The sequence below is a fragment of the Alnus glutinosa genome, chromosome 1 (genome assembly GCF_958979055.1).
Source record: "Alnus glutinosa chromosome 1, dhAlnGlut1.1, whole genome shotgun sequence".
In the NCBI taxonomy this organism is placed as follows: domain Eukaryota; kingdom Viridiplantae; phylum Streptophyta; class Magnoliopsida; order Fagales; family Betulaceae; genus Alnus; species Alnus glutinosa.
The window spans coordinates 36,629,633-36,645,581 of record NC_084886.1 but is presented as its reverse complement, the minus strand read 5'-3'; the positions used below and the strand labels follow the sequence as shown (position 1 = coordinate 36,645,581).

General features: G+C 34.6%; 2 long non-coding RNA genes across 2 annotated transcripts; both read right to left on the bottom strand.

Annotated features, from left to right (window-relative positions):
• Positions 1 to 9,078: 9,078 nt before the first annotated feature.
• On the bottom strand, positions 9,079 to 12,908 carry LOC133858831 (uncharacterized). The gene is made up of 3 exons (XR_009898611.1): positions 12,495 to 12,908; positions 9,727 to 9,774; positions 9,079 to 9,548 (listed from the first exon to the last, which is right to left on the bottom strand). It is a non-coding gene; the product is annotated as an uncharacterized LOC133858831 (long non-coding RNA).
• Positions 12,909 to 13,080: 172 nt separating this feature from the next.
• On the bottom strand, positions 13,081 to 13,782 carry LOC133858832 (uncharacterized). Its single transcript, XR_009898612.1, has 3 exons — positions 13,642 to 13,782; positions 13,438 to 13,560; positions 13,081 to 13,356 (listed from the first exon to the last, which is right to left on the bottom strand). It is a non-coding gene; the product is annotated as an uncharacterized LOC133858832 (long non-coding RNA).
• Positions 13,783 to 15,949: the final 2,167 nt, after the last annotated feature.

Sequence of the window (15,949 nt, the reverse complement as noted above, 5' to 3'; positions counted from 1 at the left end):
TGAGTAGAATTAGGTTTTCTGTAAGCCTATAAATATAGGGCTCTAGGCTTATTATTTGTAAGAATTAAGTGTAGAATTTCATAGTGCTTAGAAAAGGTGTTTAGGGAGAATTGAAAATCCGCTAGCTCTCAAGCCGTTTCCAGTGTGTGTTCTTTGTTCGTGTGAAGTCTATCATAGAGGTCAGCCCTAAGGTAAAGGAATCCATCAAAGACCTCTTCAAGTAGGAGACTTGGTTGGAAAGCGTTCACGATGGGTTTCGTGTTATATTTAAAGGTATGACTACTACAATGGGTTTTGTGAGTGCGAGTGCTTTGTAACTTGCTTTGTCTTTGGATAGTGAATTTCCTAGGTTTGGCTGCCCCAGAGTGATTTTTCTCTTAACAGAGTTTCCACTTTGTCAACAAATATCATGTCTCTTTTATTTTCCGCACTTTAGATATTTTGTTGCACATAAACACACACTTGGTTGTTTAGAAGTCATATTTATTTTTCAATTATGAATGCTAAATTAGGAAGAGTTGCTGACTCGCAAGCTTTATTTGAGTTATTTGAGGACCGTGATATGGTTTCATGGAACACCATGATAAGTTCCTTCTCTCAAAATGATCAGTTTTTAGAAGCATTATTGTTTTTGCGTCTTATGGTTCATGAAGGAACTAAACCGGATGGGGTCACCTTTGCAAGCGTACTTCCTACCTGTTCTCATTTGGAGATGTTAAATAGAGGGAAGGAATTTCATGCTTTTGCCTTGAAGACTCCTAACTAACTTGAGAATTCTTTTGTGTGTAGTGCTTTGGTTGACATGTATTGCAACTGTTAACAAGTTGAAAGTGGTCGCCGAGTTTTTGATGGTATCTTAAAGCGAAGCATTGCACTTTTTAATGCTATGGTTACTGGTTATGCACAAAATGAGCATGACGAGAAGGCCTTGGAACGTAAGAAAATTGGTTCGAAAAAGACTTAGAAAACTTAGAACAGACCTTCCCCTTCAAATGCGGCGTTCCCTGTTCGATTAGAGACCTGCAACAAGCGGTAGCTTGAGGGAAAGATCAACGGTTTAGATTAGAGCAGACAAAATCAAGTGACTCTGTTCACCTCTGTTTTCATGTTCTAAAATAGAGCATGTTATGTTTTCATGTTCTGTGCTAGCTTCCTATCTCTTCTCTCGTGTAATGCAAGTCCAAAACCCCTTTAACTCCCACTAATTCCTCTTCTTCCGCTAGCATTAAAAACACACGTTATAATGTCTTACTGGGCTTCTTTTCCATATGCAAGCACATGATGTAAATTTTGCAATGGAAGCCTCAAGGAAATCACGGTTTGCTTTTGCAACTGCTAATGTAAGCTTAGGTGAGAACAAAGGTGGGGAGAGTATCTCTTCCATTAAAATGGCTCTTGATTTTGACTTCCAAGATGTTGAGGGATGTCTACGTTTGGTACGACTTGCGATGTGTTAAACCAGTTGAAGAAAATGCAATACATTTTGTTAAAGTGAGTTCAGCCTCTCCCATGTGTCCCTCAATTCATGCAGAAAAACAGTAGGTGAATTCAGCCACGTGTCCCTCCATTCATGCAGAAAATCAGGAGCCTCCACATGCTTAGCTACAATCGCAAAGCCAGCTTGCAATCTCCACACATTCACCTTCTCATGCAACAAATCCAAGTCAACAAAGCACTAAGCTATAGCAGCCTTTCACAGAAAACATGTGTCCATGTTTTCTGTAAAAGGCTACAACTATAACAGCCTTGCATTCAGCTCTTCCAGACTCTGTACAACCACGCCTAAGACAAGCCTCAAGAACAGTCTTCTCAACTTTCCTGCTTTGGCTTTCCTCTGTTATTGTTCATATTGATCTTCTCGTTTCTTAGCTTCTTGTAGTAACAATTATCAGCTCTTGTAAAAACCTTTTGTACAAATGCTTTAAGCCAACTTGGCTATATATATGCAATGAACACACACTACTTTGTTTGACGGTTCGAAGGCTTTGTCATCGCTGTCAAAGCATTGGACACAAGTGAAATAGAGTCCTATAAGGCACACGACGTAGTTATTGCACACGCCGCAACTAACGAGTGAGATCGTTGCCAGAGTCGCAGGTGGCTAGCTTATTTCGGCTGTTGGCTAACCACCCGGATGTCGAGTCAGCACTATGGCTAGAGGCCGATCGAGTCATTGGAGAAAACTAGGAGCCTAGTTTGTCCCGGTTTCAAAAGAGTTCGTCCGCTTTTCAAATCTTAAGAGCAGGGTATTTTTGGGCTTTTAGGCTAAAAGAGTCACGTGTCGTGCACGTGGCTTAGTTTCCATCCACTTAGACTGCATAAACTAACAGAGGGAGCCAAAAAATAAGCAATTGGTAGTTTAGTGGGCTGAAATGCAAGCATTGGTAGTTTGGAGGGTCATCCGGAGAATGGGTGGTAGTTTATGGGGCTTTGTAATTAACCCATAAATAAATTAATAAAAGAAAATTCATCTCTTCTTCTGTCTCTTAAAACATTTTTTGTACTTTTAAAATTTGAGTCATTCTATCTTCCAAGAGTAGAAAAATTTAAGGGTGTTCATGTTTGGTTTTGATTATGCAACACACAACCAAAGTACTATAGGATTTTTTTTTTTTTTTTTTTTTCACTGTATCTTGTAGAAATATTTGTTATAATCCTTTACATATTAATTATGGCATAGGCAAATAATTTAGGAAAAAAAAAATACAAAATAAATCCATGTGGTTTACCTGATTTATAATTACCTCCTAGTAGTATCCAAATGAACTCAGAGGTCCCTGGGGTATGCCAAAAATACAAATCACTCCTTGTAGTGAAATCCTTTCAAAACACTTGACGGATCCCGTTAGTGTAACATGTCGACGCCAATACAATGACGACATGTGTCACTGCTAATAAATATATATATATATATATATATATATATATATATATATATATAAACAAATTGAAAAATTTTAAAATTAAAACTTTTTAATTTTTTTTTTTTTTAAAAAAAAAAAACTAAGGGGTGACTTGGCAACCACAGCTTGGCTGGGGGTGGCCCGCGAGCCACCCAAGAGGTGGTAAGGGGTGGCCCGCCTCCACCCACGACTTCCTCTTGGGTGGCATTTGAACCACCCCCAGCAACTATTGGGGGTGGTTGTCGAGCCACCCCTTGGGTTCTTATTCTTTTTCTTTTTCTAATTAAACATTTTTAATTTTTAAAGTCTTTAGTTATATATATAGTTTTTTTTTATTATTATTAAAATGTGAGACGTGTCGTCTTTTTATTAGTGTTAATGTGACACACTAACAGAATTCGTGAAGTGTTTTGATGGAATTTGACTGTATTGAGTAATTTGTATTTTTGACATACCCCAAAAACTTATAAATTCATTTTGATACCACATGGAGTTAATTGTAAATCAAGTTAACTAAAGTAACCAATTCTGCATTTTTTTAATAATTTATTAAAAAAGGTAATTTTGTAATTTCTATTATTTTTCTAACAAACACAAGTCGAATTGAACTATTTATGTTTTTACAACACTAATCTCATAGCATAGGGGGCTCGATGAGATGTGACATCGGCAGTTTGAATAATATGATCAATGATTTAGGTATAGTAGTATAAATTGTAAGCAATCAAAACACATGATACTTGACTTATTTTAGTGTATGATTTAAACGGAATTACAATAGCTTATATGCTTGACTTAATGAACCCCAAAAAAAAATAGGTTTGGGCAATTTTGATGTATAGAACGATTATTACTTTAAGAATATAAATAACTATTACTAGGTATACCAAACAACATTCTTGACTTTTCTCTCACAAGAAATTCAAAACTTTATTTTACTTTATATCAAATCAAGTAATTCCTTCCTCTTTTTCCCTCTTAAAATTATTTACCAAGCACACCTTGTTATAATGGAATGATCATTTATATTTTTTAGTTTGGTTATAATACATTATTATTTTCATGGGAATTGGATCAAAATTTCTAAAAGGACAAAATTTATAATAATAAGGGTTAAATACCTTTTTGCCTTATGTAGTTTAACAATTTTATTTTTTTTCCACCTAGGTTTCATTTTGTATAGTAGATGGTATCTCGATTATGACTAAAAACGGAAATGGAACATCTGGCTAGCTTTTATCCAAAAATTGATGGAAGTTTACGTCAAAAATAGACACTTGTCCTTGTGCCTCATTAAAAAAAAAAAATGTTAAATATAAAAAAAAATACTTAACTAATAGCCAATTTTAGAATAACCCCCTGAATTTTCAAGAGTGCTAAAGTGATCCATCCAATTATCACCATGTTCCAAAAATGCTACGGTTTTCGATAATATCCTTATCCTCTAAAATACAAAAAATAATAATAATAATTTTTTAAAACAAAAAAAATAACAAAAACTAAAATATTAAAGAAATTAAAAACTTTAAAAACTTTAAAAATTAAAATTTTTTAATTAGAAAAAAATAGAAAACATGAAAGGGGTTGATGTCGATTGGGCAGCCACCCCTATCCTTTTTTCTATCTTTCTTTTTTCTTTTTTTTTAAAAAAAGTAATAATATTTTTAGTTTAATATATTTGTATTTATTTTTTAAGAATAATACGTGTCACCATCTTATTGACACTAACGTGAAACCTAATAGAATCTAATAAATTTTTTAACGAAATTTGACTGAAAGGAGTGATTTGTATTTTTGGTATACGGTAAATCAGGTAAACCGCAGGAACTAACTTTGCATTTTTTTTTCCTTTTTTTTTTTTTAACTAAAAGTGACACATGTTATCATTTTATTGGTGTTAACATGGACATTAACGAAATCTGTCAAGTATTTTGACTGCATGGACTAAATTGTTATGTTGGCTTACCCTCATGACCTTTGAATTATTTATATACCGCGGAGAGCGATTTGTGATTTAGACCAACTACAGGGACTGATTTTGCATTTATATATATATTGGATTAATCCACCCCCTTTTTTTAATTTTTTTTTAAAAATATTTTTTTATTAATTTGTTTTTCTTAGAGGATAAGAGTATTATTAGAAAAAGTGGCCTTTTTGGAACACGGTGGTAGTTTGATTGATCACTTTAGCACACTTGAAAATTCAAGGGGCTATTCTAAAATTGGTTGTTAGTTCAGGGGGCTTTTTATATTTAACCAAAAAAAAAAAAAAAAACTAGAAAACTTTTTTTGACATGTCCACACAAGAGGGGGGATGGGGGATTCGAAAAAACTAGAAAACTAAAAAAATGGCAAACTACAAAAAAGCCCTCCAAATCTACCAGCTATTTTTAAAGTAGCCCCATAAACTACCAAGTGTAGCATTATGGCCTCCCAAACTACCAAAGTGTGCCAAAAAGATCCATTTTGTCGAAATATTCCTATAATATCCTTGCTATATGTCATATATTCAATTAAAAAAATAATAAAATTTAAAAATCAAAGAAAAATGAAAAAAAAATGAAAAAAAAAAATGAAAAAAAAATGAATGGGTGGCTTTTGGGCGATGGGCATGGTTTGGCCACCCCCATTTTGGCCAAAGTGAGCCACCCCTTCATATATATTTTTTTTAATATTTTTAATTTTTCTTTGATTTTTAAATTTATTTTTTTTAATCGAAAATATGACACGTGGCAAGGGTATTATAGGAATATTTCGACAAAATGAGTCTTTTTGGTACTCTTTGGAAGTTTGTGGATCCCAAGTGATGCACTTGGTAGTTCAGGGGGTACTTTAAAAACAGCTGATAGTTTGTGGGATTTTTTATAATTAACCCATAAAAAAATAAAAATTATAAAAACTTAAAAAAAATTAAAAAGTTTGAAGCTTACCTCACAAATGTTCGATGACATGACGTATGTCACATCATCCTTACCTTCCTCATTAGTTATCAAAAAAAAAAAAAAAAAAAAAACAGTTCAGCCCTTAAACTACTACTCTTTCTCCGGATGGCCTCTAAAACTACCAAGGCTTGCACTCTAATCCCCCAAACTACCAAAATCTTTGAAAATGCCCATTTTGGCAAAATATCCCCATAATACCCCTGCTACATGTCATTTTTCAATTAAAAAATTAAAAACTAAAATTTTTTTAAAAAAAACTAATTTTTTTTTTTTTTTAAAAAAAAAAAAAATTGCGATCGACAAGAAGACGTACGACTTCTTTCCAGCATCGTCATTGGGCACGATGCACACCTGTAACTTGTTGGCAAACTCGTCCCCGCCTCTCCAAACGCGGATATGACTAATTTCTTATCCTTCAATGTCTATGATATTGATCTTTCAAAGGTTATAAATGATTCTAATCAGAATTTTGTTTTGTTGCAAATGACGAGCAATTCTATCATCATTGTGGAAGATATCTTTCGGTTTCTGACGGAGAAATCAACGGCCGTAAGCTTGTTCGTTGATGTTCATATCCATTTTTCTCTCTGTGATTTTTTGACATTCAAAACGTTGGCCAATAGCTACATGGGGTTCAAGGATCACAAGCTTTTTTCTCAGGTGGAGGATATTTTCCAGAGCGGGGCGAGCTTGAACTAGACCGAGATCAGCAAGTTGATGATTGCAAATTGGAACTCGCCGAGCCGGGCTATAAAACCAGTCATCACAGTGTTGCAAATGGATGGTGATCGGAGGGGTGTCGGGAAGATCGGGTTGCGGTTGGAAAATAACGCTATCCCAAACACCCATATTTTTTTAAAAAATAAATAAGAAATAAAATTTTAGTTTATTTTTTATTTTTAATTGAAAAATGACACGTGGCAGGAGTATTATGGGGATATTTCGCCAAAATGAGCATTTTTCAAAGGTTTTGATAGTTTGAGAAGTCATTTGGAGAAATGATGATAGTTTAGAGGGCTAAATTGCATTTTTCCTGTCGTTTTACTACGGTCAAACAAGTTAAAGAAATTCGACAAACCCGTCCATGGCCACCCTAATCACCAGACCACATGGGACATGGCGAAAAACCTGATACAATATAGCGAGAGCATGAGTTTAAGACTTTTAGTTGGTTGTTTCCACCTCCCACTAGTCTGGTAGAATTACTTGTTTTTGTTCATTCACAACAAAGATTCAAAACTAGTAGGTGAGTTTTCTTCTTCCAAACCATCTGTGTTGAATTTTCTCTACAAAACTATTGCCGATGGTTCATTATACTACAAGAGTTGCTTCAACAGTCCCCAAATCATTATTACTTGCCATACACATCTCAAGCACTTCAAACCAACACTCATTCATGGTTTCCTACCTCATAAACTCATGTAGTTTGTCCCCATAAACCAGTTTTTCAGCTTCCAAGTATCTTAATTTTAAAACCCCAAATAAAACTTGGTCATTGCCTTCTTCAAGAACCATGGTTTTTCACAAGCCCAAATCTCAAACATTATTGGAAGAGAATCCCTTTAGCGCTTTTATTAGATCCAGAGAAAATATTATTGGAGTTGGAGAAGTTTGTGACACCTTGTAAGAAGGAATCTTTTGAGCCGTTGAGGCTATGCAAGAAGAAAAATGGATCTTTAAGGAATGACAAGAGGCTGGGAATGGAATATGTATGAGGCAAAGAATGACATGAAGCAATTGTAGCCCAGATTATGGATTGAAAATTAACTGTTAAGTTAGTTGATCGAGTATAATCCCTTGGTGTAAAACTTTCAACGTACACTTGGGTTCCACGAGTGTAACTAATCCAAAATCCAATTTCTTATTAAATGGGCTAGTGGTTAGTTCTCTAAGCTTGGAGAAGAGAACTAGTCCCAAGTTATTTTGTTCTGCAATTTCTATTGTTGGGAAAGTAGCTAGGTCATAATGAAATTGTAGGGCGACTTGTTTGTTTGAGGATCCTGAAAAGTTATTCTTGCAGAATTGCATGAAATACCATGATACAACTCCTTAGCCATCGAAGTTATACAAAGAGAAATTGGATCTTTCAAGCTAACGAGATGATTGGTACGTAAGAGGGAGAGAGCCTTGGCAGCAACTCTTGTAAATGTTAACATCATGGATCCAAATGTTATTTGTTTCCCTTATTGTGTTACTTAATCCTGTTGTTCTTAAACTTGCTTTTGTTCATGTCCTATAGTGCAACTAACTTATGTTATGCTATTTGCAATTTTGGATCATCCGTTGTTTCTCTTCTTAGTTGAGGCATAATTATTACATTGGAATATATAGGGGGTAAATTCAAAATTGGTCTATGTGATTTGGGGTTTTGACAAATAGCATCTTGAGTTCTAAAAAGTGATCAAAAACTCCATGAGGAAAGCAAGCAAAACAAATAGGTTTATGCCATTTGAAAAGTTAACAAAATCCGTTAATTTGTCCAATTAGTACCAATCAAAATGTGACATGTGTCACTTATAATAAAAAAAATATGAAAAAATTAAACAAAATATAAATAAAAGAAAAGAAAAAAAGCACGGGGTGGTTGGGCACTCTTTCAATCAAATGGGAGTACATCAGTTGGAGTGATTATCTTTTCCTCAATCAATTGAGTGTCTTTTAGGCATGGCGAGAATATAATAGAATGGCATTAGTGTAACGCCCCAATGAAATTAGCTAACTGGTATTAACTTTATCGTTCGTCTCTCAGTCTTATTTCAGGAAGAATAAGACCACAAAGATTTCATCATTTTCAAAGATAGTTTGGAGCGGAAGTCTTTCACTTATAACAATAAAGATAGCAAATAAAAACCACAGTCACATCAAGAACAACTAGAACATTACTAAAGCATCATAACATAAATAGTCACCAAATGTTAGGGTCAAAAGACCAATGTCCGAACATACTAAAAAATATTACAACTTAATACTAATAGTCATGAAACAACATCAAAAGAGTCAAGGCCTAGTCTTAATAAGATAGAGCAAGTGGATGATCTCGATCATGCTCTCCCGGGTTTCTCCGTACTTATCCCACATGGATTTAAGCCAAATCGGATCCAACTCCGCAAAAATCACACAGATCACATCCTCTAGGCGAACCATCTTGCGTTCTAGTGGTGATATATTAAAAAGCTAACTATAAAGCAACACATGTTTCATAAGTAGAAAAAAATACAAGCGTAAGTCCATGACTTAGTAAGCGATAATATACATGATGCACATATTATCATGAAGTGAACTCAGAAGTAAAGGTATAAGTCAAGTACAAAAATGTACAATTATAATTCTTCATTTGATAAAATGAGCATGAATGCAATATATATAAATAAAATACATGTCATAACAAGAAAATCGTGTCATAGTTCAATTCCGTTTGGTCTACCCAATATGTTAACCCCTTCCCAACAGGTTTGGCGCTGTCCCGAGGGACCTGTCATACAAAAATGATGCCCAGATATTTTACGCTACTGTCTCTCATTAGCAGCCTGACCAAGTCTGACCTCGGGTGGCCCACGCCGCTGATGACGTCCGTATATAGTGACCACCACTCAAGCATGGTTGCGCCAATCACAAGAATCATTTAATCCAAGGCCAAACATAACAATAAACCTTTGACTATAGATAATAACCTCTATAATAGTAAGCCCATGGCCGTTATTCTGCACATACCAGTGTACATGTGAGTTGTAATCACCAATTCCACAAAAAAAAAAAAAAAAGTTAACAATAATCAAAAGTATATTTCATGTGAGTTGTAAACATGCATGTTTTGGTACACAAAATACTCATACTATGCGGGAAAATTAATAACAAGTATCCATGTGAGTTTTTACTCACTTGAGTTGTAGGGTGCTTCAACAAAATCCTCCTAAGGCTCATCAAAATCTGAGAAAGACTTGGTATTAGTTCTAAACCCAAAATCTTAACCATAAAGCTCAAAATAGGCTTACTTCCCAAAGGTCGAACGTTCAGACAAAAGGGTTTGAACGTTTAGCCTTGACATCAAACGTTCGGTGCTGGGGGCAAAATCCCATTTCCGAACCTAAAAGCTGTCAAACCACTTCTAAGCAAATCCTAAAGTCTTAAGGTGATTCCAAACATAGTTCTAGACCTTGATAACATCTCAATGCAGAATTTAGCACGTCAAACATCAACAAAACGCTAATCTGATGTTATACTAACATTAAAGTCAAAACCTAAACAAAGATGCATAAGTAGCCAAAGATAAGGCCTAAACAGGAAGCAAGTAGTATGATATCTCTACCAAAAAAAAAAATCAAGGCCAAGAATATTACCTCTTTAGTGAGAAAAGAGCTCATTTCTCCTCCAAAACACTCCTTACACACTCACAAGGGATACTTTGATCAAGAGAAGGTGGAAATAGGTTGAAGGGGTGTAGGATGGGGTATTTATAGAGCTGGGTTGTTTGAAGACAAGAATAAGTTGGTTATTACCCAATACTGTAGAACATCGAACGTTCAACCATGTTTTTGTCGAACGTTCGGTGAACTGTTTTACCCAGCGATTTTGGGTCAGATTGAACGTTCGGTGTACCTTTTAACACAAAGTTGATGCCTGAAAAGTGACATACGTTAGGTCATCAAACGTTTGTTGACTGATGATTCAAACTTTTGGTGTACTGTGGTATCGAAAGTTTGATAACCCTGGCCGAAAGTTCGGTAACCTTGGCCGAACGTTCGACCATGACAAAAAATCAAAAAATTACCTCTTTGTCCAACCTTAACCCCTTATTAATACTGATTAAGGCTTACTTAACCCTAATTAATGTTTGGGGTATTACAATTGAAGAGTCAATTATGGTGAGGAAATTGTGTCCATGGGTGAGGGAATGAAAGAGTTAATAAGGAGGCCCTCATGTTGAGTACTTATTAATAAAAGATGAATTATTGATCTAGAAAAAAGAAAGTATCGTATTCTTTTATTTTGCTTACATTTTGCCTTTCTCGTTTTCCCTTTGATATTATTATTAGCCTCTTTATTAATTTTCTTCTTCTCTCTATTTTTTCTTAAGCAATTTCATCTGGAAGGAAAAAGAAGTTAGAGAACCTTTACATTTGTCTCGCTTCCGTCCATTGCGCACTGCCTTTGGGGAGAACAATTGCATTGTTGTGAGGCAACTCAAGAAGATTCAATATCAATTAGAGGTGAAAAGGCAGGCAGTTAATAATCGTTTACTAATCGCTAACTGCTCGAAATAGTCTATAAATGATCATTTGTACCGAAATAATCTGTAAATGATCTTAACTTTTTTTTCCCAAAAATAAAAAATATAAAAATAAAAAATAAAATCCAAGTAGCAAAGATTAATGACCTTAAAAAAGGAAAAATACTAACAATGAAGCCAAGTAAGGATCTTTATGCTTAACTAGTTTTTTAGTTGTTTTAGTGAACGAAATCACTAAGAATCACAAAAAATCTTGCCCACTAGCCTTAGTAAAATGGTGATTTTTGTTTGTTGAGTGAACAATACTCATCAACTAGTACTATCCACTTACCAAAAGAATAAAAGAGAATAAAGATTCTCTCTCCATTTTTTTTAAAAAAAATTCCCTTTTCACATTAAAAAGAATGAATAGTTCGCTGAGACCTACAAGCGAGAAAAGTGAAAGAAACACTATTTTTCATTCAAAAGACATTTACATTACTATAGTTTTCACGCAAAAGCACATTGAAAACAACAATGTTTGCCAAAGGCCAAATCAAATTCCCAACAGAATCACTATCTCCTTCAGCTTTAAACATGAGTATTCTAATAATAGCAGGTACAAAAAGAACAATTGTTGTGAAAAACAACGAAATTATTCTAACCCATTTTTGACCCAGTTGCCTAATTGTCTCCTAATTCACTGAAAGGCTCGTAGCACACAATGCTAGCGAACTATGTTACACTAGCAAGTGAGATTATTGCCAGGATCAACACCAAGTTGGATACAATATTTAGTATAATATGCAACACGTGGTTTTACTCTTGCAGGGTGTGCACCATCACATTCGAGGTTACTAATGGTTCAAATTGTTGCACCGAATCCTTGGCCTATGACAGGGTGAAAAAAATCCATCCAATACCATAAAGCTATCTTAAACGAAATAATAGGGTCATTTGCCACAGTTTCAGGAGAGTTTATCCCTTCGAACCCAATACTCTTTCCTGCTTGTTCGTAATTGAAATTCCAAGATAGCTGAATCGGTCCACGACCATAATAAAATTTGTCGGGATTACAAGGATATCCATTGTTCTTGCTTTAGTTCTTAATTTTTCTTTATTTAATATGATTCTTAGGTTAATTTTTGGACTTTTGTACTATGAAACGACATGCAAAATATAATAATCTATTGAATATTAGGGAGATCTATAATGAATTATAGAGCCAAGTTTGTTGCTTGAGAAGATGTTCAATATCAAATATGATTAATTTACAAAATGGCTTAAAATTTAAGTGTTTGGGTGTGTGCATGCACAATGCATGTATGTTTGTATGAAAGTGATTATATAGATGAGAGAGAGAGAGAGAGAGAGAGAGAGAGAGAGAGAGAGAGAGAGAGAGAGAGAGAGAGAGAGAGAGAGAGAGAGAGAGAGATTTTACGTCCAATCGCTTGTGTAACATGGCCAAAGAAGGCTGCAATCTTGCGTTTACCAAATCCATAAAATGATTTGAGAGCTTCAAGAAACGTTGCTCGTGTGTAAAAGTCCTTCCCAGGACAACTTACTTCGGCCTGATCAAGTATCCAATCGAAGAATTTGTTTGTCACAATATCAGGCAAATTAACACCATTCACTAGAGGTGAGGTGTAACAAGGGCCCTCTAGGCAACTCGTGCCACAATAGTCAAAGCTAGTACCACAATAACCCCATTGGCTGCAGCATTGATCTTTGGCGCAACCACAAATTTGAGCCTCTATGTATCTTGGCAAAGCCCTGGCTATCATACCGACTAAGATAAAGGTTAGTACATTCTTTTTCATGTTAAAGGCTACTACCATTTTGGGAGAAGAAAATGTGTGATCGATGGGGGAAATTGAAGTTAGGAAAATTGGATATTTATAGTGGTGAGTTAAGGTGAGATTTGACTTTTAATTTGAATATGATGATTTCCAGAAGGCGTATGTGTAATATTATTAAGAAATAAAAGATCAATGCCAACATTACCAAATTAAAGACTAACTTCTTAATGAGTATAAAATGTTCGTTATCATCTGTTCATTAATTTGAAATGCGGTTTAATTAACCTCTTCAAGTACATTGAGAAATTTTCACAAAATTAACCAGTTAACATCATTTTGAAATGCTGTCCAATGAGTCCATGTCTTCACCTCTGGAATCCAATCCCTAGCCTACTCGCACGCATGCAAACCAAACAGCTCTCCAAATGTTGTAAGATTTCATCTTCCATCAATAGTTAGATGTTAAAAGAACATCACCAATGGAGTGATTGCATCACTCATTGCCTAAGCCATGAAAGGATACCCATGATTTTAATAATAAGAACATACAAAAAATAAAAATCCTTATTGTTACAGGATTGCTACCTTTAACATCTTCATGTTGGCATAATATAATCATTTCCACCGCCACCAACAATCAATTAGGACTTCATCAATAGTTAGATGCTAAAAGAACATCACCAATGGAGTGATTGCATCACTCATTGCCTAAGCCATGAAAGGATACCCACGATTTTAATAATAAGAACATACAATAAATAAAAATCCTTATTGTAACAGGATTGGTACCTTTAACATCTTCTTGTTGGCATAATATAATCCTTTCCACCACCACCAACAATCAATCAGGACTTGGAATAACAAGACAAAAAAAAAGGATTTGGAATAACAAGCTGTAGCTAGTAGGTGAAGAAGAAGATTTTGTATCTATGAATTTTCCATGCACGTATTTATGTGGCTTAGCCATGAAACTTGAAGGACTAAGTCCACAAGCATTTTTCAATCCATTATTTTAAGATATGGATTGGATTGGCTCGCCGATGGTTCCCAAAAAGCAGCCTTTCATAGGATCCGATGAGTCAATGATGATGACTCCCGTGCTACACAGCAAGGCAAGCTGATCGGTTCAACATACTTTGGAGTACAAGGTTGCCTTTATTTCTCTTTTATGTCTTTTCTTTATTTCTTTTTAATTTCGTCAATCTATAGGTCACTAGCTTAATTATTGTTTTGGGGTGGATTCTTTTCTTTATTTCTTACAATTATGCTAAAATCTACATCATTATAAGTACAGGAACAAATCTTCCACTTTTTACATTTCCCAAGATGTTCATAGCAGCATTTTTTAAGTTCATTATTATTTTAATTATTTTATATTATGTTATGAATAAAAATTAATTTTTATAGGCTGATATTACGGAATGAAAATATAAAAAATATTTGTGATTTTTCGTATGCGCCAAATGCTGAAAATATTTTTAGTGAAAAATGTTTTGTGACAAAAAAAAAGTTTTATTCCAAAATAAACAGATCAATAATTTACAACAATAAATGAAGGAGAGGTTGTTAATTTTGTTGTTCTTCTTGAAACATGGTATAACTTGCTTAATTTGACACTAAATTTGTCAAAAAAAAAAAAAAAAAAAAAATTGAGTAGGATTTTGGGAATGTCCATTCCATAGAAGAACTCATATAATGCTTTATGGAAGTTCTGGTGTAAATTAAATCAATCTTGCACCCTACCATAATAAACAACAGTGAACAAGATTGACAACTTGGTAGAACTTGGCATTTTGGGTTCTGAAGAAGACAATAAAAGTGTAATGGGGAAGATAATGTTTGCTGCATAACAAAGTTGACGTGGAAATTATTTTCAATTTTGTTACAAAGTGTGTAATGTTGTGCAACAATTTCCAGGTTTGCTTTGTTGTACAAATGTTGTATAGTAAACATTACTCTATGGAAGTAGATGTTATGAAATTAATTAGATGGACAATATTTTCTGGATGGATTAATTATCAGAAAAATGCATGTAATATTTTTGCAAGACTAGGAAGATTACATTCCTCGACATCACAATATATATATATATAGACACACACATGGCAGCACTCGTAAATCTTTATCTTAATTCTTAATGCTTCAGAGAGATTCATTCAAGTGTATTCATAATATCTGTTGTATAGAGAATTGATTAGAAAGACAATTCTATAAAAACAAACATGCTATATATCGATCTTTATGATCATATCGCACTTATCGATATCTATACAATTTGATTTTGAATTGTTGGTATCATCGTTCTTGATTTGATGGTGATCAGATGATATATCCTGTTGTTATAGAAGATAATAAGATATTGTCCATATCATATTAATTAATTATATGCGCACATGAGTTACAGACTGCCAAAACTACTACTACATGTTGTTTTCTAAATCTAGACATACTCTAAATCATCGTTCCTGTGTTCAAACTTTACTAGTTCAATAATCAAATTGCGTCAAGTTTATAATGTTAAAGGATTTTAAAAATTAATATGTATATATATGTAGTTTGGAGTTTGTTGGGGAAATAATCAGTCCCGAAGCCACGTGGCCCCCAAGTCAAGTCGGAGCTTCAACCCATAGGCCTGACCTAGTCCGACTCGGCTCGATCACCTCAGTTAGAACACCTCAGTCACCTTAGTCAAAACACCTCGGTCAGAACACCTCAAATGTTTGTTATAACCTTCTACGAAGAAATTAACCCGGTGCCGGAGTGCCTCGGACTATGACATGTCTAGAGAGATTAAACACCTCGAACTTCAAGACTCCACAAGATGCGAAATAAACCGAGATCTCCAAGTTTGTTTGGAGCCAATGCGTCTCGGATATTTCCACCTCGGAGGATTGGTCTGTGTGCAGTATAAGCCTTGTGAAGCTATCTTCTCAGATTCCGCAAGTAAGTATCTGTGAACCGTTGGAAATCTATATCCATGATTTGTGGGATTTTTGTTAAGTACCCAATCCCAAGGTATCTGGAATATATCTATATCCCAACATTAATGGGATACAGATCTCTATCAACGTGGGATTCAGCTGAAAGAGGCGGAGCC